Source organism: Vidua macroura, chromosome Z, assembly GCF_024509145.1.
Source record: "Vidua macroura isolate BioBank_ID:100142 chromosome Z, ASM2450914v1, whole genome shotgun sequence".
Taxonomy (NCBI): Eukaryota; Metazoa; Chordata; class Aves; order Passeriformes; family Viduidae; genus Vidua; species Vidua macroura.
The window spans coordinates 68,191,258-68,213,234 of NC_071611.1; the positions used below are offsets into that span (position 1 = coordinate 68,191,258).

The following is a 21,977-nucleotide window of genomic DNA, read 5'->3' on the forward strand; positions in this document are numbered from 1 at the left end:
CTTACGACTGCAAATGTGAATTAATTTGGCAGGCCAGTGACAGTGACGCTCTTTTCCAGCCAGTACACTGCACCCACCAGCCGGGTGCTCTGCGCCTTCATTCTTCACCTCTTGTTAGCTGTTGTGCTTTTACTCTCCTAGAGGCGAATAGGAATCTGCTTCTCACTATGAACATTGCGCCGCTACCAAAGCGCTTCAGCATGTTGCTTCTGCTGAAAGACACTTGGGGCATGCACTTACCTTCTCAGCACTCTGTAGCCGCGTATTCTCCGCGTATCTCTTGTTGTGTGAATCATACCGGAAAGCTTTTTGGCTATGTCTCACACAGAAGCTTGCCCGGAGTGTACACCTGAATCTTGCGGATACTTGTATTTGCACCACTTTCAAGGGGCAGTCCTCTTTCCTATACAACCTGCAAATGGCTGTCAGACCATGGTGCTCTCTGCACGCTCCTTCCCAGCTTGAAGTACCACTGCACAAATTACAGCCTTGCAAGGACTAAAGATCCCGAAAGATGTCACAGTGGATGTGGGCAGCATACACGTGCAAAAGTGGCAAAGCCATTGCCTGGCTTCCATTCTATGCAGACCACAGAAGGTGAAAAATGAAGCAGCAGAGCACTGCACCGAATTGCAAATCTCCAGGAAAAGCTCATCCACAATCAGAGTCAGCAGAGAATATGCTTGCTGCTTGGAAAAGTAACGCATTGCCGTTGGACTTCATCCTGAAATGTGCAGATAAGTATTTTCTTCCACCTTCCCTGTTACAAAGTCCTTGCAGCTGGAGATCACTGAGAATGATGCGTCAAAACAAAGGGTGTTTTTGAAGTGCCTCATCTCCAAGCAGCCTTGAAACTGTGCATAACACACTGCGGCACTGTACTCTCCTTCTCAAATAGATGTGTCATCCCATTTTTCACTCTCACAACTCCCTTGCCAACTTTCAGCAGCTACAGCAAAAGGCTGTAGACGTAAAAGCCAGTGCTGGGCTACCCCTTCCGTCTTCTCCAAGTAAGTCACATCAAACTCACCGGTGCATTCTGTACTATCCGTCTCTGCTGCATCTACTGTAGTGTTCTCTGCACCCCAGAGCCTAAAGGGAAGCGCAATACTTTCCACTGAGGGCTGGAAGACTACCCAGAATTGTAAGAGTATATAAACTGGATCAACTCCTTGCTTGCACAGGAAGGAGTCTTGTCTCTCAATTGCTGATGGTACATGGTACTGAGAAGGAAAGTGCCTGGTGGAGGCGTGTTTCAGCAAAAGCAGTGCACTGGAGCACTTTGCTGCCGGCACAGTTTTCTGTGTGGGAAGTAGATGACGAGTTGCCTCTGGGAAAATGGAAGCACAACAGCTTACAAAAGGCAAAGAACAAAGCCACAAAGTACCAGGCTTGTGTGTGCCCCATTCAGACAGCTAGAGGAGCATTGCTGCCACTCACCTGTCTGCCCAATTCATGTTAGCAGTCATATGGAGGAAGTTCATCAACAACTTTCTTGTGCTGTTACCTCTTGCTCTTCCTGCCGTCTGTGAAAGCTGTTGCCCTTATATTTGGGCCCTGAGACTGAGGAAACCCAATGGTAGATGCAGCAAGAAAACTAGGTATGGAGTGCACCAGTGAATTTGATGTGGCTTATGTGGGGCAAGGTGCAGCTCAGCACTTTTTCTAGAGCCCGTTTTCTATGGGACCAGCTACAGGGCTTTGTCAAGGGAAGCAGAGTGGGTTAAGAAAGTGACTGCACGTCTATCTTGGAAAGAAGATATGAAGACACCGTGTGTTATGTGCAATTGAAATACTGTAAGAGAAGGGCTAGTTTAAGAATGCCTTCTGTCCTGACACTTCCATCTCTGTGAGCTCTAGGTGCTTGAACTTGGCAACACTGAAGGGGGGCAAATGTGATTATGCTGTGAATAGCAAGTTACACAGGGAAGAGGGAAAGTAAGCAAATACTTTCTGTCCTGGCATATCCCTTAGTCTGTACTGCATCTAGAAATGCTTCCCTTTAGTCATGAACTCTGACCACCTTGAGAGAATGTGGTGATGCTATACAAAGGTGAGAAGAAAAGTGCAAATCACTAATGTTTTTCATTTAGTTAACAGACTGAAAGGAACTATGAAGGCCAGTAGTAGCTTTTTGTTGTAGGACTTTCTTTGTGAGCAGCTGCTGGACATTTTGAGGGAGTTTGGCATCTGCGAGAGTGAGAGGGTAGGATGGTACATAGAGCTTAAGGAAAAGTGCATATCTGCAGGGAGTTTGATGTAGTTCAGCAGGTGCAAGTAATGTACAGAAAAAGTTCTATAGGAAAAGGGTTGTGCTGCAATTTCCTTTTCTTTTGCAGCCTATAAACTGCACAGCCAACAATGAAACAATTCCTCTTCCTTCTCTACTACATAAAGGGAACACATTCTTTCAAGTCTCCAAGAGCCAGGATACACTGACTGCTCCCAGAAGGATGGGGTGGGTGGACCAGAAAAGCCCTTGACTTTTTCCTGGGCCCTCTCAGGGCTCATCAAAATAACCACATGATGGTGCCGTCGACTAGCAAAAGAAGGACACCCACCGAGCCCAGCTCCAAACCACCCCACACGCAGAGCCATGTCGGAAACATCCCTGCTCTCAAACCTGCTCTATCAGGACAAGAAGGTTTTGCTGGTCTTCCCCTTCCAAACGCAAACTCTTTGCATAGTCAAAGGGCAACACGAACTCCTTTGCCCTAAGAAAACTTTTCACTCTTGCAGAGTCCAGCCACAAACTCGAAAACATCTGCCAAAAACAGAGCGCACAAAAGTGCCAGCTGAGACGGCTCTTGCTGCCTACAACTTCAACTGTATCCATTGGACTCCCAGCACACATCCTGCTATTGGCACTTTTCTTGTCAGCCTCAAGTCTCACAGAATCAGCATCCAAACAGAACAGCACCAAGGACTGCTCACACAATACAGCTACCAGGAAGAAAAGCTCAAGAACTTGGTATTTGCATTCCCTCTGACAGCTCAAACCCAGAGAACAGCCTGTTGGGAAAAGCCTTTAAGTTCACTAAGACCACCCAAAAAGAGCGTGCATCCAAATCTTCTTTGCCAAAGAGAGGAGCTAGAAGCCCATCGCAAAAGAAATGGCATTCCCTCTTCAAAAATCCAAAATACGCAGGGCCTGATCCCATACAAAGGTGCCTGTAGTACACTGGTAACTGGGCATTACCTGCATAGGGCACTAGATAACTGCACATCAAAAGTCAGGGTAGCTGCTTACCTTGGGCAAAAGAGTTGTGCTGCAAAAATGTCAACAAGGTTACCTCTGAGAAGTGCAAATCATATGCCAAATTAAATCTTTCAGGACACAACTTTCTGAAGATAGTTACTGACTCCATATCTGTACGAATTGAGGCAGTACTTCCTAACCAAATATGCCAGGAGAGGAAGTTGCTGCTGCCCTTGACCTGCATGAGGCAGCTTCTTCTCTGCATATGAAACACTGGGGCTACATGCTTTCATTCCCATGAAAAAGCATTGCCATTCTCATTCAGTAAGTTAGCAAACAAAAGTTGCATACCATGTCCAGTACTGCACACATCCAGCAATGGCTCCAACACAGAAGAAGCCAGGATAGAGTTGCCTTGCTTGACTCTATCTTCCCCATGGTACCTTATCAGCTGCCCTACCAACTCTAGCTGTATGCCCTTTGTTTCCCAAGGAAAGGCACTCCAAAAAATTTGGCCTTGCCTTGCCTCCAGTACCTTGTGTCGTTTTTCCTAGCCTAGCCTTGTTGCTTTCCTTGCCTAGGCCTGCCACTGCCTCACCTTACCCACAACTTCCTTGCTTTGCTTTGCTTTGCCCACCACTCTACCTGGCCTTCCACGCAGACAAGGCAATGCAAAGCGAGTGTAGGCAATGGCAGGCAAGTCAAGGGAGAAGCTGACAAGATCAGAGCAGTAAGGGGAAAGCAAATGGAGTAGTAGGTGAGAGGAGACCCAGAAGTTAGAGGCAAGGCTAGGCATAGGAAAGTAAGCCCAGTAGGCCAGGCAGAAACAGGAAGAGCTAGGCAAAGCAAGGCCCTGGAGGAAAGCCAGTAGGCAGGTCAAGGATGGGGCATGGCCATTCAAGGGAATGAAAGGCTAGAGAGGGGTAGCAGAGCAAGGCAAGGAAACCATTGGGTTGTCCAGGGCAGTTCTGGTTGCAGAGTCAAAGGGCAAAGTGTTGAGGCCTGTTCAAAATTTAACACATGCAAGCACTGGTCCCAGGAAGACAGGTCTAGCTGCATGGGACCTATCCAGGCCTTCTTCTCACCTGCTCCTGAAGCTCTGGGGATACATGAGAGCCTTCCCATGCAGGGCTGGGAAATGCCAGGAGAAAAGGAGTGTTGAATTCTAGGTGGGGGAGGGGTGAGGCAAAGTAATGCAAGGGAAGGGAGGGGTTGAAGGGCAAGGCAGGGCAATCGGTGGCTTTGCAAGGAAAGAAAAGGGAGAGGTAGGCAAGGCAATAAGAGTTCTAGAGGGAGAAGGAAATGAAAAGTTGGACATGGACAAATGGGAAGGGAAGTCAGGTGGGGGATGGGTGAGCAAATCAATGCAAGGAACAGGATTGATAGGAAGGGCGAAGGAAGAGCATGGGTGGGTCAAGAAATCAAATGGTCAGGAAAGCAAAAGGATACTGAAGGTTGAGTAGGAAAGACAAGGCAATGTAAGGAAGGGATAGGCAACACAATGGGTGTCTTGAGAGGAAAAGTCCATGCACATCAAGGCCAAGAGAAAAGCAAGGCCAAGAGACGTCAAGATGGGGGATCAGGGAGGGAGGAAGGGAGGAAGGGAGGGAGGAAGGGAGGGAGGAAGTTGCGGAAGGAAGTTGCGGAAGGAAGTTGCGGAAGGAAGGAAGTTGCGGAAGGAAGTTGCGGAAGGAAGTTGCGGAAGGAAGGAAGTTGCGGAAGTTGCGGAAGTTGCGGAAGTTGCGGAAGGAAGTTGCGGAAGGTGCGGAAGTTGCGGAAGTTGTGGAAGTTGCGGAAGTTGCGGAAGTTGCGGAAGTTGCGGAAGGAAGGAAGGAAGGAAGGAAGGAAGGAAGGAAGGAAGGAAGGAAGGAAGGAAGGAAGTTGTGGAAGGAAGGAAGGGAGGAAGGGAGGGAGGAAGGGAGGGAGGGAGGGAGGGAAGGAGGGAGGGAGGGAGGGAGGAGGGAAGGGAGGAAGGGAGGAAGGGAGGGAAGGGAGGAAGGGAGGAAGGGAGGAAGGAAGAAAGGAAGAAAGGAAGAAAGGAAGAAAGGAAGAAAGAAGAAAGGAAGAAAGGAAGAAAGGAAGAAAGGAAGAAAGGAAGAAAGGAAGAAAGAAAGAAGAGAAAGAAAGAAGAAAGAAAGAAAGAAAGAAAGAAAGAAAGAAAGAAAGAAAGAAAGAGAAAGAAAGAAAGAAAGAGAAGAAAGAAAGAAAGAAGAAGAAGAAAGAAAGAAAGAAAGAAAGAAAGAAAGAGAAGAAAGAAAGAGAGAAAGAAGGAAGAGAGAAAGAAAGAAGAGGAAGAAAGGAGAAAGAAAGAAGGAGAAAGAGAGAAGAGAGGAAAGAAAGAGAGAAAGAGAGGGAGAGAGGGATGGAGAAGAGAGAAAGGAGGAGAGGGGAAAGAGAGAAAGAGAGAGAGAAAGAGAGAAAGAAAGAGTAAAGAGAGAAAGAGAAGAGAGAAGAGAGAGGAAAGAGAGAAAGAGAGAAAGAGAGAAAAGAAAGAGAGAAAGAGAGAAAGAAAGAGAGAAAAGAAGAGAGAAAGAAAGAAAGAAAGAAAGAGAGAAAGAAAGAAAGAAAAGAAAGAAAGAAAGAAAGAAAGAAAGAAAGAAAGAAGAGAAAGAAAGAAAGAAAGAAAGAAGAAGAAAAGAAAAGAAAGAAAAGAAAGAAAGAAAGAAAGAAAGAAAGAAAGAAAGAGAAAGAAAGAAGAAAGAAAGAGAAAGAAAGAAAGAAGAAAGAGAAAGAAAGAAAGAAGAATAGAAGAAAGAAAGAAAGAAAGAAAGAAAGAAAGAAAGAAAGAAAGAAAGAAGGAAAGAAAGAGGGGGTAAGGTTCTACAAAAATGCTGAGTGGCCTGTAAATCAAGTCCTACGTCTCTGAAGGGATATGCTGAATAATTTAGTAGTTTTCACCTTTATCTCTTTGTATTAGATTGTCATTAGAAAATAAGCATTATAAAGCCTTTATTTCAAAGAAGTTTTGCGAAGGCTAAATGAAACCATGTGAAGTAGAAAAGTACCATATAAAGACCATGTAAAAGAGATCATTAAAATTCTTAAATATTTGATTGTACAATGAGAAGCTTCTACTAGTTTGTGTTAACCAAGGCCTAGAACCATTGAAGGACAAAAAACCCTGTTATCAAAACCCCTCCGGGTAACATTTTATAACAGTCGTGAACATGAAGAAGACCTTACAAGACAAAATCACTGGTCTAAGAATTAAATGAACACCAAATTAGTGTTCCACAGACATTTTTGCAGTTTCTTGTTGTGTTTTTGCTTACAAAGTATTAGTATTGTGCGCATATATGAATATTGTGTTCATTCTTGTTCAGGTCTACTTTCTGAATAACTCCTGGTCAGTCTACTAGAAAATCCTTCAGTAACAACACTTCAGAAGTATTTTTAATTCAGGTTTCTTAGCTAAAAGACAATGTGTGCATTGTTAACCAGCTAGTCACAAAGGGTAATATTCATGGTCTAACTTGCTTTAAAATATTTTTCAGAATTCTATTGAAATGCAGCTACTTAAAAAATTTATCCCTAACTGATTTTAAAAGTTGTAAATGCTTTATATATTAAGCCACATATATATATGTGTGGTGATTAAGAAAAGTATTACATACATTGGTTATAATTTTTCGCTTCTTGAGTTGTCTCAGTTTTAGAATTATAAGGCTGTAATAAAGTGGAGCAGTAGAATCAGTATATACAATTAAGCAGGGGAAATGATGGCTTGACTGCTTTGCGTCCTTGCGTTGGGGTACTGAAAACACTATTTATGTAATCCTTCTATTCACTTGTATTAACTGTCTGTAGAGGAATATATTTATGTGGGAGTTTCTGTCAGTAGTGGAATTTCTTTCTAGATTACAAATGTTTGGTAAAAATGTATCATGGTATCATGGAACTCTGAATTATGCCTTTCTCATATGCATTGAAACTCACCCACCATTTGAAGAAAATTTAAAATAGCTTTATGTTTAGGTTTTGCTATACTTGCAACAGGGTTATCAGCAATCCGTTGTATTAACATATACAAGAAGTGAAATTTCCTCCTGTATAAAGAAAGGTTCCTGGTGAAACCAAATTTTTCATGAGAGGGATTACAATATGTTCATCCATGTTTTTTCATGTTTGCATACAGTGTACAGTCGAGGTATACAAATCTTTAGAAATAGCAGATGTATCAAATTTATAGAATGTGAACTGTAGGAATTACCTATCTATGCAAGTGCTATTTTTATTTGCCTTGAAAATCCTGAAACTCTTGAAACTCTGCTTTGTATGAAACATCAAGACAGATTTTTAAATGTGTTTACTTGGTTTTGGGGGCTTTTTAAGGAAAAATAATTTTCAGAGCAAGCCAGATTTACCATTTTCCTCTTGTGGAGGAATTCCTATGAAGCATGAAATTTACACACTACAGCTTCTCTCTTCTACCACTAAGAACTAGGGTAAAAATATCAACATATCTTTAATGAAGCTTCAACTCTAAATGATCTGAAAGGAAGATGAAAATTATTCAGTAAATGGTGACAGTATTGTGACGTGTGCAGATGAGGTTCTAATGTGGTGGTCTGGAGAGGAAAAGATTGTTTTAATTTTGAAAAAGATATGTTGAAAATTAGACTTAAGGTGGTGTGCAAAGTCAGTGACCTTTCATAAAATATTCTTAAAGGAAAAAAATACAGTCATTTGACTTCCATTAAATTCTGAACCATTTCACTTTCAAAATTTGTCTGACATATTATGACAGTAACTGTGGCTAAGCCTGAAAAGCAATATTGCAGTTAAATGGCAGTTTAGTTGCCCATGAGAAGTCAGTTCAAAAGTTGTTCTGTGACAAAATATTGATGTCCTAGATTATTAAGTTTCCTCTTTATGCAGTGAAGGACAAAAATAAAATATATGCAGGGTTTTGAATTTTTGTTTGTTTCTTTGTTTTTAAAGGAGAAAAGCTGTAATTTATCCCTGTATTCCTGTGCTTGACTTAGCATGGTTTGAAGGGTGGAGGCAGTGTCATTTATTGGTTTTTAAAACCTATTTTGTACTTACTCCTTCAGGCAAGTTAAGCATTTTTACAGGAGAGCCATTGATTCTGTTAGGAGAATACCACTAATTATACAAGTTAATTAAAGACATTATTTAATAATGAAAAATTAATTAAAAATATTAGTTGAAGACATTGTCTGAACTCACCCCAAAAATTGACCTAACATTGTAGTTGCCACCACATTAATACATTTGATTAAATAATATGTATATTAAGTTTTGAAGAACCAAAGCATTTTTGAAAGAGTAAATTTCAGGAAAATATCCAGAATCATGAAGGAATCAATTTAGGCGTGCAAATATTTACATGAGTAATGGATTCTAGGCATTACATATTGAGATAAAGAATTGAAACAGCATCAGTCAGTTCTCAATTAAAAGTAGTAACAGCCACTTGAATTTTGAAGATTAAATCCCTCCAGGGAATTCTATTATTCCTCAACCATTAACTATTTCATAAATTATTCTGAAAGTGAACTAATCAAATCAAGCAATAAATTACATTTGTTCTAATCAGAAAATACTTCATGGATGATTTGGAAAATACAGCCTATATTGATTATGTTATTTACTGTTTAGGAATCATTAGCCCAGATTTAATATGCAGTAAGGCTTAGACTATCTATATCACGGTTTTGTGGATAATTCCAAGTTTTGAAGTTGTCTGTTTTCAAGCTGCTTGACATTTACATGATTTGAAGGGGAAAAAAGTTATAGGTGTACATATCTCTTATATATAGATACATGCTTGTAGACATATATATAGAGATATATAAGCAGAATTCAATAATGCAGGAGTTTGAGACCTGCATCCTGGAACTAAACATGCAGTTCATTGATTTACTCTGGAATCCCTGCAGTAATAACTCCCATAGCAGAATGCAGTGGTAGGAAGAGGAGATAAGAACTACAATATCTATGTGTAGATCTACATAATGAAGGATTATGTCTGGGTAGAGGTAAGTCACATGAACTGGAGATATCTATAAGCTGTGGGCTATGACAGCTGGCCCCATCAAAGACTGTTAGGGAGAAATTGTTAAAATGAGTGTTTTGCTACATGCAGATGATGTTCTGACAATGCTGAAAGACACAGTTACCTATTTGGAATCTATTTAGAAAAACATGAAAGCTTTTGTATCCCCTCTTTGACCTAACCTTTCCAGATGGACTGAACCTGAAGCACAGGAAGCTCTTCCTGAGTGTGCGGAAGAACTTCTTTACTGTGCCTGTGACCAAGCACTGGCACAGATTGCCCAGAGAGGTTGTGGAGTCTCCCTGACTGGGGATATTCGAGACACAATCCAGTCCCATGAGCTCTGGGATAGTCCTGCTTGAGCAGGAAGGTTGGACCAGATGACCCATCATGAGCTGCATGTTTATAGTGACCTCCAGATCCATGCTGCTCTGCATCCATGTGGGCAATGGACTGTTCCTTCACATGTGCAGGTCTGTTTACTGAGCACTCATTTCAATTTAATCTATAATTTACCTTTATTCTGAAAACAATCTATCTTCCTCAAGCATGATTATTAATTGGATTTGATACAGTGATATTCTTGGCGGCAGAATTACTGTCAACCCTGTCAGTGTAGCAAATTAGTAACTAACATCTTTCATTAACGATTTCCAACACCTTTTTTTTTTCATGCCTTGCTAATCAGCAAGACAGAAACAGATAACAGAAAGATAAAAAAGAGTAAATAAATACTCATAGGAATTTGAAGTTTGTAGACACTATTAGCTAAATGGTAGACTATTTTGTAGACGCTATTAGCTAAATGGTAGACTATTAGTAAATGGTCTTTTAATTTGAGCATTTCAGACACAAAAATTTTTTTCTAAATCTGAAGAAAAGCTGACTTCTGTGAAATAATTACTCCCCCCCAGTTCTCAGTGCAAAACCTTTCTTAGCAGTGCAGACCAAATAAAGGATTCTAGAATAAGTGTCTCTTGATATGCATAAAGGTGATAGATCAGGTTTTTAATGGTGGAAAATATGCCATGCAAGTTCTTTTTACCCAGAAGCGCCACTTTCTTTCAGGTGCAGTTCAGGGAACAAAACTGCCAAAATATCTACTATTGGTATATTACTGTCTTGGTTTACAACTTAGGTGTCTGCTACGAAAGGCAGAAAAGCCTCCCTTGGAATGGAGAATGTAAATCCGCTCCCTCTGAATTATTAGAATTTTGAAATTAAGGGGCTCTCAGGCAAAGGTATGGGAATAGGAGTAACAGTTCTTTATTAGTGTATATAATAAAGCAAGCAAACAACAACTGCGGCATTAACAACAAACAGAAGCAGGAGCCCAGTCCCAACCTTTTCGGCTGCGGCGCTTTCCCCTGCGGTGCAGTTCCAGGCGGAGCCGGCAGGGGCGCTGGCAGGCTCCCGCTGGGCAGGGCAGGGCAGGGCAGGTGCGGTGATCCCCACGCGGCTGCAGGGGGCGCTCCGGCGCGGGCTCAGGGAGCACGCGGCCATGGCGGCTCGGCTGAGACGGTGAGGGACGGAGGAGGAGTTTTGCTTTACAAACCCCTGGGGCAGCCGATCCCGGTACCCCTAGTAGGACTCTTGGAAGCAGCAGGCTGGAACAGCAGGGATGAGCAGAAATTCCAGGGCAGAGGATGAGAATGTCTCAAAGCTCCAAGGTGTGTTCACTTTGAAAATTTAAAAGGTTTGTTAAACCTTAACAAAAATACAACAAAAGGACTACATCAGGAAAAATTTGCAGCGCTGGGAACTGCCCTTGTGGGTACCACGTGGCAGGTGGTACCCGTCTTCAACATGGATGCTCACTCTATTATACCCCTGGGCTTGCATCAGCCAACCCTGACCCCTCCCAAAGTCTGTCAGTCAGCTCTCCTTTGCCATTGATTGGTGGAGATTGCTTTCTTGTAACTTGATTGGAGGTCAGGTGTTGTCATGCCGCCCCCCCTAAGCAACAAGCTTTTCCATTCCCAACTGCCCCATGGAAGGGGCACGTGTTCATGCCTTCTTTTTAGCTGTCCTAGACAACCCAGACTGTCTGATGGCAACAGTACAGAGGGGGGGAAAAGGGAACTATGGGGAGAACAGAGGACATCTAAACTACAATAGCATACTTATACATCAGTAAAGCTTTTCTCAGTATTCACACAATAGTTATCCCTTAATTGCGAGAGCCAATCATCTCATTATCCATCTATAACAATGGCAAATAGCTGGAACCTGTGGGATGTCCTGGCAGGGGAGGGGGATGCAGGGCCCAGCAGCAGAGGAAAGGGTCACCGCTGGGTTATGGTGGTGGCAGTGAAACTCCTTTTCCCAAGCCGCAGGTCTGACCGTCCTCAGTAGGAGAAGGCAGCAGGAGACAGAGCCTTGCAGTGCTGGTGAAACCTCCCCACAGTGATCACAGCCTGTCTTCCTTCAGATGCCGACAGAGTGAGAGCTAGGAGCTGTGCCCCACCCCTTCCCCCAGCCCGAATCTCCCTGGTATCTCTGCACCACCCCTTACCCCCCCCACTCCATTCTCCAGGTTTTGACAGAGATTTGATGTCTAAGCTTTTTGACAAATTCCACAAGGCACCTACATAATCTTTACTTGGATGTCTGAAACTTCCTATATGGAAATAAGCACTAGATCACCCTGAGAGTAGCATGTGTAATGATACAGGACTGGAGAAATTAACTTAGAGTATGCTTCATTTGCAAATGAAGGGAATACCTTCAAAGAACTGCAAATAGAAAGAACATTTGTTTCTTAAATCATATTCAGGAATTTTTGAGGTGGGTTTTTTTGAGCAGTATAAATGCTAATGAATTGTGCAGACAGACACATGACACAAAACCGGGAGTCCTCACTAAACAGCAATGAGTTTAATATGGCTACTCTTTTTATAGGACACTTGAATCTCCTGGGTTAGATAGCTGATTGGATGGGACCTCTCTCCGCCCAGGTCTCTGGCTAGCAGTGTGTCTGCATCTAAGCTTGTACAGAGTTGGCTGAGGTCTTTGTTACCTCTTTTCTGGGATGAGCCAGGTCAGCCAAATTTGATTTGTTATGGCCAGATTTATCTTGTTCAGCTACAGACTAGCTGTGCTGTGACAATTCACCTTTTTTCCCTTCATTAAAAACTGCAGATATGTTCTCTGTTATCCTACCTGCAAGGGCCCTTTGCAGGCAAGATGACACAGACAGCATGAGTCTAATTTGAATGAGGCCTTTTACTTAATTTGACAAACCTAGATTCACCAGCCAGTGATGGGTTCCATGTACCACTTGAAATTGTAGCACTCACTTCCAGGAGCTGTTAGGAGATATCACAGTCCTTCAGGCTAACATGCCACAGGTTAACTACTTGTAGTTGCAAGTTACAACTTAACTCTATAAACAAGAAACCACTTAACCCTTAGAACTCATTGTGAGATCCCATGTATATAGGTAATAAAAAGGATCGGGAATCCTCAAGGGGTGTGCATGCCCACTGAAGGGAAACCCTGGTGTGCGTCCCACGCTGTACTAGAAAATACATACCAAATCTTACAAATCTATCAGAATTGTAAGGTTTTGATTTTTCACTGCAACTCACTTTTCTGATACTCTCAAATGATTTAGTGTCTAGATGGCTTTAGCTACCGTGCTCTGTGGGGTCTCACCACACATTCCTCTCTTTTGTTTTTCAAGTTTACATTTTAAAGTGTTGTGTGTTCTTTCCATGATGGCTTGTCTTGTTGCTAATTTGGGAAAACCAGTGTGGTGGAAAACCAGTGTGGTGTGACACTCCCCCGAGCTGTAGGAAATGTCTTACTTTCAGTGAAATATAAGCAGGACTACTGTTTGTTTTGATGGTAGCTTGCTCTAGTGTTTCGAGAGCAGTTTCTGCTTCTGGGGTTAATTTTCTGTGGGAAGTTAACTTAGGATCACATTTTAGGAGGTCAAATAAGGGTGTTAATTGTGAATTGGTTAATTTTGGATAGGGTTTAATACAGTTGAGTGTGTCTAGCTTTTCCTTTTTGAAGGACCACTGTGGTACCTTTTGACTATATAATTTTTGTAGGATGCAGATTAACAATAACAATAAACATTGTAATGCAGGCTAAAAGCACTTGTGAATATATATGTGTATATATATATATATATATATATATATATATATATACATACATATATGTGGAGGTTTTTGTGAGTATAATTTTTTGAGTTTTTGTTTTAAGCTTGAGTACCTGTAGGTTGGAGTACTCATATTTGCAGCCTTTATTATGGCTCATAGTTAATATGTGCTGGGATGGTTTCTAATAGGAGTGGTGATGGAGCTGGAGCTGGTCAGCTTGCAAGGGCTTCTTCTCTGAGGCTGGTAGTAGGGTGAAAATTTGGGTTCCCTCTGTCAGGGTCCCATGTGTCCATCAGTGATGTGCTTCCTTGGGCTCTTGGAGCTTTGGCTGCAGATGCGTTGAAGCTGTGGCAGTGGCAGGAACGGGGATGGGACTGCCAACGAAATTCTGCACTGTTGTGCTATGTAGCAGTGGAAGCAAAGCAACACAGACCCCTTTACGAAGGAGATTGCTTTATTGTAGAAATTGCCCCCTTTTTATACCTTTAATTTTAACCTGACATAACTGAAACCAGACCGAGACTTAACAGAAAGAAGGCACGCACTGGCTGGCTCAGCTGCCATGCTGCTGTCCACATGTCCCACTATCCAGTCAGCTTCCCGCTCATACGCTGGCCACGCGTTCCTCCAGCCAATCACAATCTCACTTTCAACTGACTCTTTCCTCACTCCTAACTGCCTCTCACTCCTCAACCAACTTCCAGTCATCCAGCCTGCAGCTGTGCCTTTACCATGGGGCCTTCTGGTGAGCATAAGCCTTAGCAACTTTAATAATTATAACCCCATATCCTACATCTCCCCGCTCTTTTTTTATTAAGTAATGAAAACCTGCTAGGAAAAACCTAAGCGACTCCTAAGAAATGAGTAACAGTGACAACAGTAATAACTATAACAACTGTTTAAAAACTGTAACATAGGCTTATAACATGGTAACTATATACACATCAATTCAGGATGGTGTGACAAAAGGCTGCACACACCATGATGGAATCCACTCCACATGATGGCCTCTGGGGAGGCAGGCATATCTTCTTCCCCATGTCAGCAAGACCAGTGGTCCTTTCCATTCTCCAGTCAGTAAATCCTTTACCATCATAGGAGATTTTAGATGGGCCTTTGTGTTGAACGGATACTGCCTTTCACATGCAGTTCGTCTTGTCTCATCATGATTTAAAAAATTGAGAACATACAAGGCCTTAGCTAGTCTTTCATGAGGGCACCCCAACTCCCCCCATCTTTGTTTTTCATGTATTTTCAAGGTCTTATGTGCATGCTCAACACTAGCTTGACCTGTGGGTGAGTATGGTGAGACACATCCCATTGTTGCAGGAAATTATGATCTCGTTCTGAGGTGTAGGCAGGTCCAGTCTGTTTTGATGGGATGGGGAAGGTCTAGGGTGGCAAAACAGGTGAGCCAGGTGATAGCATCACCAGCCTTCTTTCTGGTGTGAGCAATTGCCATTAGGAAATTGAAATAAGTGTCAATGGAAACATGAATCTATTTTAAGCTACCTAATTCTGGAGCTGGGCACGGGCAGCAGGGCCATGTGCAGGCACACCCTGTGCTGAGGGAAGCCCTTCTCTCCTGCCCTTGTGGCCTGGCTGAAGCAGAGTGCTGGCCTGGGCCCTCAGGAATCCTCAGCACGCAGGGACTGAGTGCTTGTCCAGGCACTGTGACCCACAACCTGGTGTCACCTTTCAGGAAGGGCTTCTGCCACTTTTGGCCAAATTAAAGGATGGTGCCAAACTGTCAGGAAGCACTGACACTTCCTGCAGGGCACGGCGGCAGCTGCAGCCTCAGAAACCTTCCTGCCCACCTCCATAGAAGAGCAAAGAGAGCCTCCTGAAATCAGGGAGATTCAGAAGAATGAAAGCACCTTTAGACAAGGGCCAAACCCACTGCACAGCTGAGCTGGGTCAGGAAGATGTCAGCAGAACCGCTGGCTCCCAGAGGAAGCCGGACAACACTGCTGATGGCCTCTTTAAAGCTGTCTTTGAGCAGCTGACCACAGCAGAAGCCCAGAAGCTCCAAGAGCTGGTAGAGAACATTGTGTACAAAGTTGCCAGGCTGAAGGTTCCTTGGGACCAGCGTGTCAATTTTTTAAGGAACACTGCTCAGGGGATCAGAGGAAGTGTTTTTGGCAGCTCTGTGAGAACAGAGCCTGCAGAGACACCACTAGACCGCCAACAGGAAATAGAACTGGTGGCCAAGGAGCTTCTAGCGATGGTGTTGGAGATCTTGGGGGACCATCTGGAGTCCAAAGCTTCTGAGGGAGGGCAGCCAGGCAGAAGGAGCAGCTTGTTGATGGAGGAGCCACCCAAGCAGACACATCCAAGGAAGCTGAAACAGACAGAGGACATTTACACGCTTGCCTTGACTATCTCACCAACCAAGTTGTTAAGAATATTCGCTGCCTCTTGAAATCCATGGTAGCTTCTCAGTTTGGAGGGGACTCCAGCTGTGAGTACAGCAAAATCCTGGAGCTTCCCAAGGATAAGGTTGCCAACAGACAGATGCCACCAGGATTCCCTGGAGCATCTGAAGAACAGTGCCAGGAAGAAAGCGCAGGAGTAAAGCTGCCTGCTTTAGGACCACAGCTCCATGTAAAAGGGACTAGCTACGCCAAAACCATGGAGCCTGAGCATCCTGCAATGGTGAAGGGGACCTTGGTGAGAGAAAGGAATCCAGCAACCTCAGGCAACACTTTGGACATAAGGACCATGGCAAATTGGATCGTTCAGTTGTATTAGGGCGGGTTGTTCGGCATAGGCCTGCACCAACCCCCAGACAGAATTTCCAGTGACCTGTCCCAAACCCAGCCACATGCCAAGGTGGACAGGAGAGCTGTGCTGCTGAGGACACTCTCCCCTCCTTGGACCCACAGTTTTCCCAACAGCCCATCCCTCTAGAGGGTCCAATGCCCCCTGCCCAGGGCACAGATCAGTGCACCCAAAGCTTGTCTGAGGCAAGCAAGGCATGTGGCAAGAGAGCTGAAGGGCCTCTAGACAGGAAACTTCACACCCTTGTTCCATCAATAAAGAGTTTATCCATAAGGCCTTGCTTGTGCTTCCTCCAAACCAGGCCAAACTGCATCCATGCATTTTCCCTGTTCCTCCATATCTCCCCCCCAGTCTCCTCCCACAGCCTGCCCAGAAGCCCCCAGGATCTCCCAGGACCTCCCCAGAGCCACTCAGGACCCTCCCAGGACCATCTCCCCTCCTATATCTCCCACCCAGGACTCTGTACTCCCCATATGCCTCCCATCTATCTCTTCTCAGCCCATCCAGGACTGCCCGAAACCCCTCAAGGAGTCCTCAGCTCCCTGTGCCTCTCATATGTCTCCCATGTCTTCCCTCCTTGACACCCCCAGGACCCTGTATCCCCTCTATCCCCCCTGCTGAGCCGTGGGGGCTTGTAGCCACTCGGCACAAAGCTCGGATAGTTGGTACATCTGAGGGTCCACCAGAAGAATGGGAGGGACACTCGGGCTGCTGAAATCCTGCTCCTTTATTGAAGGATCGCAGAAGGGGCAGACAGGGAGACAACGAGGCAGAAGGGAGGCAGGTTCCGAGAGCCCTGAGGGGCGGGGTGAGGGATCTTTAACTGCGTAGGGGTAGGAGGGTTTAGCATACGAGGGAACAATCGGGAAAAGGCTAAAGGGAGGGGAGATATAACATTAACCAGTGAGGAAAAGGGAAAGGAGTGTTCTTAGTGGAAGAACCAAAGGGAAAACGTGGAACAGAGAAGATTCTAGGCTAAGGGGCAGACTTGAACAATAACTGACAGGACAGGGGGAGGGTACAATTCTCTCACAAAAAGGGGTGGAGAACTCATACAACTGCTGTTTCCCATGGCAACCCTAGACTGCCTTCCCCAACCCCTCCTCCTACATCTCCCCCGTTTTTATTTATTAAATAAGCACCAAATAAAATTAGAGAAAAGGGATAAGGATTGAGGGAAAGGGGAGGTTAGGGGAAAGGAAAGGGCACAGGGGGTGATGGGGTAATTGGGTACGTAGAGGTCAGCGGGGGAAAGTATCTTTGGGTAATCATGACACGTGTGACGATATTGGGAGGAACGGTCTTTCTTCTCCTCCTCTTCCAGGCAGTGGAAACTCCGTCCAGCGATGAGGTTTGCACCAAGGACACGTTGTCTTGCAGAGCTGGCACCTCTACGAAGGGCTTGACATATTTCCCCGGAATCCATCTTGGTCCTTTATCTGTAGAAACACAGGCATACCCTCTCCCCCCAGGTTATTAGAGGGAAAGGGCCCTGGATAGCTTTGGATTCCGGGTCCTTTATCAAGACTGGTGGCCTCTCGACGAGTTGCGCTCTGGTGTTATTGTGAAAATGGCGGATAATAGGAGGGTCAGGCTCCCTTTCTGAGCAGTTTAAAAAATTCAGGACATACAGGGCCTTACATAACCTTTCGGCTGGGCTCACTGTAATGTCCGGGTTATGTTGTTGTTCAAGGAGCCTTTTTAGATTTCTATGGGCCCTCTCTATTATCGCCTGTCCTGTAGGATTGTGGGGAATTCCGGTGGTATGGGAAATTCCCCACTGTTGTGCAAACTCACCGAAGCGCTTTGACGCATAGCATGGGCCATTATCAGTTTTTATGTGAGATGGAACTCCCAACGTAGAGAATGCCATGAAAAGATGTTTAATGGCATCCCTGTTTTTTTCGCCTGCATGGACGGAGGCAAACACTGCGCCGGAAAATGTGTCAATAGAGACATGAATGCACGTCATCCGGCCAAACGGCTCGAAGTGTGTTACATCTGTCTGCCATATCTCTAGCGCTCCCAACCCTCGGGGATTTGTCCCCGAATGAGGGAAGGGAGAGCGAAAGACTGGCAACTCGGGCAGGTAGAAACAATGGCTCTTGCCTGTGCTATCGAGATCTTAAATTGTCGCACAAGAGCTGGGGCATTCTGATGGTAAAATGCATGGCTGAGCCGTGGTTGAAGTGGTTGCAGATATTTGTGTTGACATGGCTAGGAGGTCCGCTCTCCGATTACCCTCAGTGATCTCTCCGGGTAAATCGGTGTGTGCCCTTACGTGCATGATATGATAAGGTTGCTCTCTGTGGGAGAGTAGCCAAATGAGATCAGAGAGTAAACTGTATAAATTTTTGTTTGAAACTTCTTTGAGGAGGGCACCTTTGGCCCCTTCTGCTACCCCAGCGACATAGGCTGAATCAGTGACCACATTCAGAGGCTGTTGAAATTTTTTGAATGCTCTCATGACTGCGGCAAGTTCCGCGATCTGGGGGGAACCCTCAACCAGTTGGACGTCAGACTCCCACTTCTGACTGTCCGGGTCCTTCCAAGTGATCACCGATTTGTGGGATCTGCCCGACCCATCGGTGAACACCGTGAGAGCACCTGGAATTGGTGTTTTACTTTTAAACATTCTTGGGGCCAAATGCAATGTATCCTTAAACAATTTATGCTTAGGATAGTGAACTGAAATTTGTCCAGAGAAGCTGTCCAGAGCAATGAGCAAATTTTCATTAGTTTGCAACAACGAGTCCAATTGATCTAATGTAACAGGTAAGTAAATGCACGCAGGGTCACACCCTGCGAGGGTTTGGAGGCGGTGTCGTGCCTTCATTATTAAAGTGGCTAGCAATTCTGCAGGGGTCGTGATCGTCCTAGAGGGCTGGTGTGGTAGGAAGAGCCACTCTAAGATGACCAGGGGATCAGATGCTCTGTTATCCCACTGGAAGAGAAGTCCATGGAGGTGGGGGCACTTACCCAACAGCGCGAAGTTCACGGGAAGGGTCCGGACCACGCGGTGTGCCTGGCGAGACTTCAGAGCAGCAGCAGGCCGTCCCAGGGCTTCCCGCGCGGCAGGTGTCAGCTCGTGCGGTGAGGCGAGGTCTCCGTCGCCTCGAAGCAGACGGAAGAGGGGTGACAGCTCCTCCGTCGTCAGTCCCAGGAGAGGGCAGATCCAGGTGATCGTTCCGCACAGCTGCTGAAGGTCTCACAGAGTCTTCGGATCCTCGTTGATGGTCAATGTCTGTGGCTTCACTGTCCTTCCCGTGATGAGGAATCCCAGGTACCTCCATGGTGCTGAGAGTTGGATCTTCTCTTCCGCTATCTGGAGCCCTGCAGCTTTGATAGCCTTAATAGTCTTGTCCAGTGTTGCCTTTAGGTATGTAGAGTCGGAAGCACAAACTAGCACATCATCCATGTAATGCAGGATGATGGCCTCAGGGAAAAGCCGGCGCACAGGTGATAAAATCTGCGCTACAAAAGTCTGACAGAGCACAGGGGAATTTTTCATCCCCTGAGGCAGGGATGTCCAATGATATCTTTTAAAAGGTTCAGCCCTATTCAATGATGGTACAGAAAAGGCGAACCTGGGAGCATCCCCGGGGTAGAGCGGAATGTTAAAAAAGCAGTCTTTGATGTCTATCACTGCTAGCTGCCAGTCTCTGGGGAGCTTAGAAGGTGACGGAAGGCCTGGTTGAATGGGGCCCATATCTTCTATCATATCATTAACCCTTCGCAGGTCTTGGAGCAGGCGCCACCTGTCTGTGCCAGGTTTTCTAATTACAAAGACAGGGGTATTCCAAGGGCTGGTAGAAGGTGTTAAATGCCCAAGTTTCACCTGCTCCTCTACTAATTTATGAAGCGCACTCAATTTTTCTGATGGAAGAGGCCATTGATCCACCCAGACCGGTGTGTTGGTTTTCCAGGTCAGGGGTGGGGAAGTGCGCTCTGCAGTGGCCCACACTAAAAATCCCACAAAGGGCTAGGGATGTCGAGGCGGGCTCCCCATTGGGATAAAACATCCCTTCCTAATAACAGTATGTTTGAAGAGACAACAAAAGGTCTCACCGTTGCCAGTTGTCCTTCCGGACCTTCCACACACACAAGATGCCTACTCCTCAGAGAGTGGACCGCTCCGCCCACACCGGAGATCCTGCCGCAAGGGGGCACAAGCTCCCAGTCGCTGGTCCACCTCGCCTGGGGGATGATGGTCACGTCAGCTCCTGTGTCTGCCATGAGCCGCATCTGCACCGACTTTCCCTGGAAAGAAAGTTTGGCATCAATTAATGGTCTTTCTTTACATACATTTTGGGTGAAGAAAACATGTCTCTCTGTGTCTGGGTCATCGTGGGTGTCCAGTACGTAAAGCAAAGCAAAAGGATCTCCTTTCCTCAAAGTAAATGGCGGGTGGTTACAAATGACGGAGACAGTGATCTCCTCTCCTGGTGGAAAACACACTACCTCACGTAAGATGGTGATTTCATTTGGCGTGTTGAAGGAGTCCTCTAAGATGAGCACGGTGGTGTCCCGACAGTCGTGGAGGGGGCCCAGGAACCCAGCAGGAACTCTCGTCAGGTCCTCATCCTGGAGAGAGATGGTGACGCTGCTGCGGAGGACCCGACAATTGCCCTGATTTAGGGTACCTGTCCGGCGGAAGAGGCAGAGTCCGTCCTCGTGGCTGTGCTGAACTGCTGGACTTGGCCGTGCGGCCACTTGTCCTTCCTGATGGTCGGGAGGCTGGGATGCTGAGAAGGGCCACTTGGTGTCGTCGCACGGCCCGTCCTCGTGCTTCGCCGCCAGTTTCCCGCTGGCTGGTACCCTTGTCGCTGTAGATGAAACTGGTGATCTTGATAAAATGGGTTCCTAGGATATGGTCTTGGGGGGGGGCAAGATAGGTTGTTGAATCTGTGGCCAGTGGGGACAGTTCACCTGGATGTGACCCAGCTGACCACAGTTAAAACAGCGCGTATTTTGTAAGTTTATTATGGCCTCTCCCACCCCTTTGCTGACAGCCAGGGCCACCGTGTGCTCCATTGACATTGCCTTTGTGCAAGCCTCCACCATCTGAGAGATGGTGGGCTCGGGGTCCTGAGGCAGTGCACGGAGAATCTTTTTTGTTTCCGAATTAGAATTAGAAATGGCCATTTTTTGTAGAAGCTCTGCACGAGCTTCTACGTTGTCTATTTGTCTCTCAATGGCCTCTTTCAGTCTATCAACAAAAGTAATAAAAGTCTCCTCAGGCCCTTGCATGATGGAAGAAAAGCTTTGGAGGGGGGTCTTACCATCCGGTATCTTCAGGAGTGCCTCCTTTCCCGCTGTTGCTATGTCCTGAAGCAGCTCCTGTGCTAGTAGAATTTGGTCCTCTGGACTGCTGAACTCCCCTTCTCCATTGCCTCGTCCCCCTCTCCCACCACCTCTGCGAGATCATACTTGCGCAGGAGTGGTTTCAACAGTTTTTTCCAATGAATCTCCCAGAGGTCGCATTTGGTGGGAGAAAACAGTGCCTTAGCAATATACCTTAAATCATGGGGGACTAGCAAACGTCCAGCAAATGTTAAGTCCAGCACATTTTTAAAGAAAGGCGAGTTTCTGCCGTAATCTTTGGTGGCCTTCCTTAACTCCTTCACCTCAGCGTATGGAATTTGCTCCCACTTTGGCTCCCTCCCCCGCCGGAGGATGACCGGTGCCGCAAAGCTGACCAAGTCCCGCGCCAATTCCAAATCCCCATCCTTAATTGCCTCCTCTCTGATCTTTGCCCAACCCCCCCCCCGACTTCTTGGAATGCCAGGGACTGCCACTCTCCTCATCCTCTTCCGAGGATGAAGCAGGCCGGGTTAGGGCACGGTGCCTCTCCCTGGCCGAGGGG

At 45.7% G+C, this 21,977-nt stretch overlaps 1 long non-coding RNA gene across 1 annotated transcript; it reads right to left on the reverse strand.

Annotated features, from left to right (window-relative positions):
* Positions 1-20,308: 20,308 nt before the first annotated feature.
* LOC128821968 (uncharacterized) lies at positions 20,309-21,697 on the reverse strand. The gene is made up of 3 exons (XR_008441294.1): positions 21,394-21,697; positions 20,573-20,986; positions 20,309-20,371 (listed from the first exon to the last, which is right to left on the reverse strand). It is a non-coding gene; the product is annotated as an uncharacterized LOC128821968 (long non-coding RNA).
* Between the last annotated feature and the right edge of the window lie 280 nt (positions 21,698-21,977).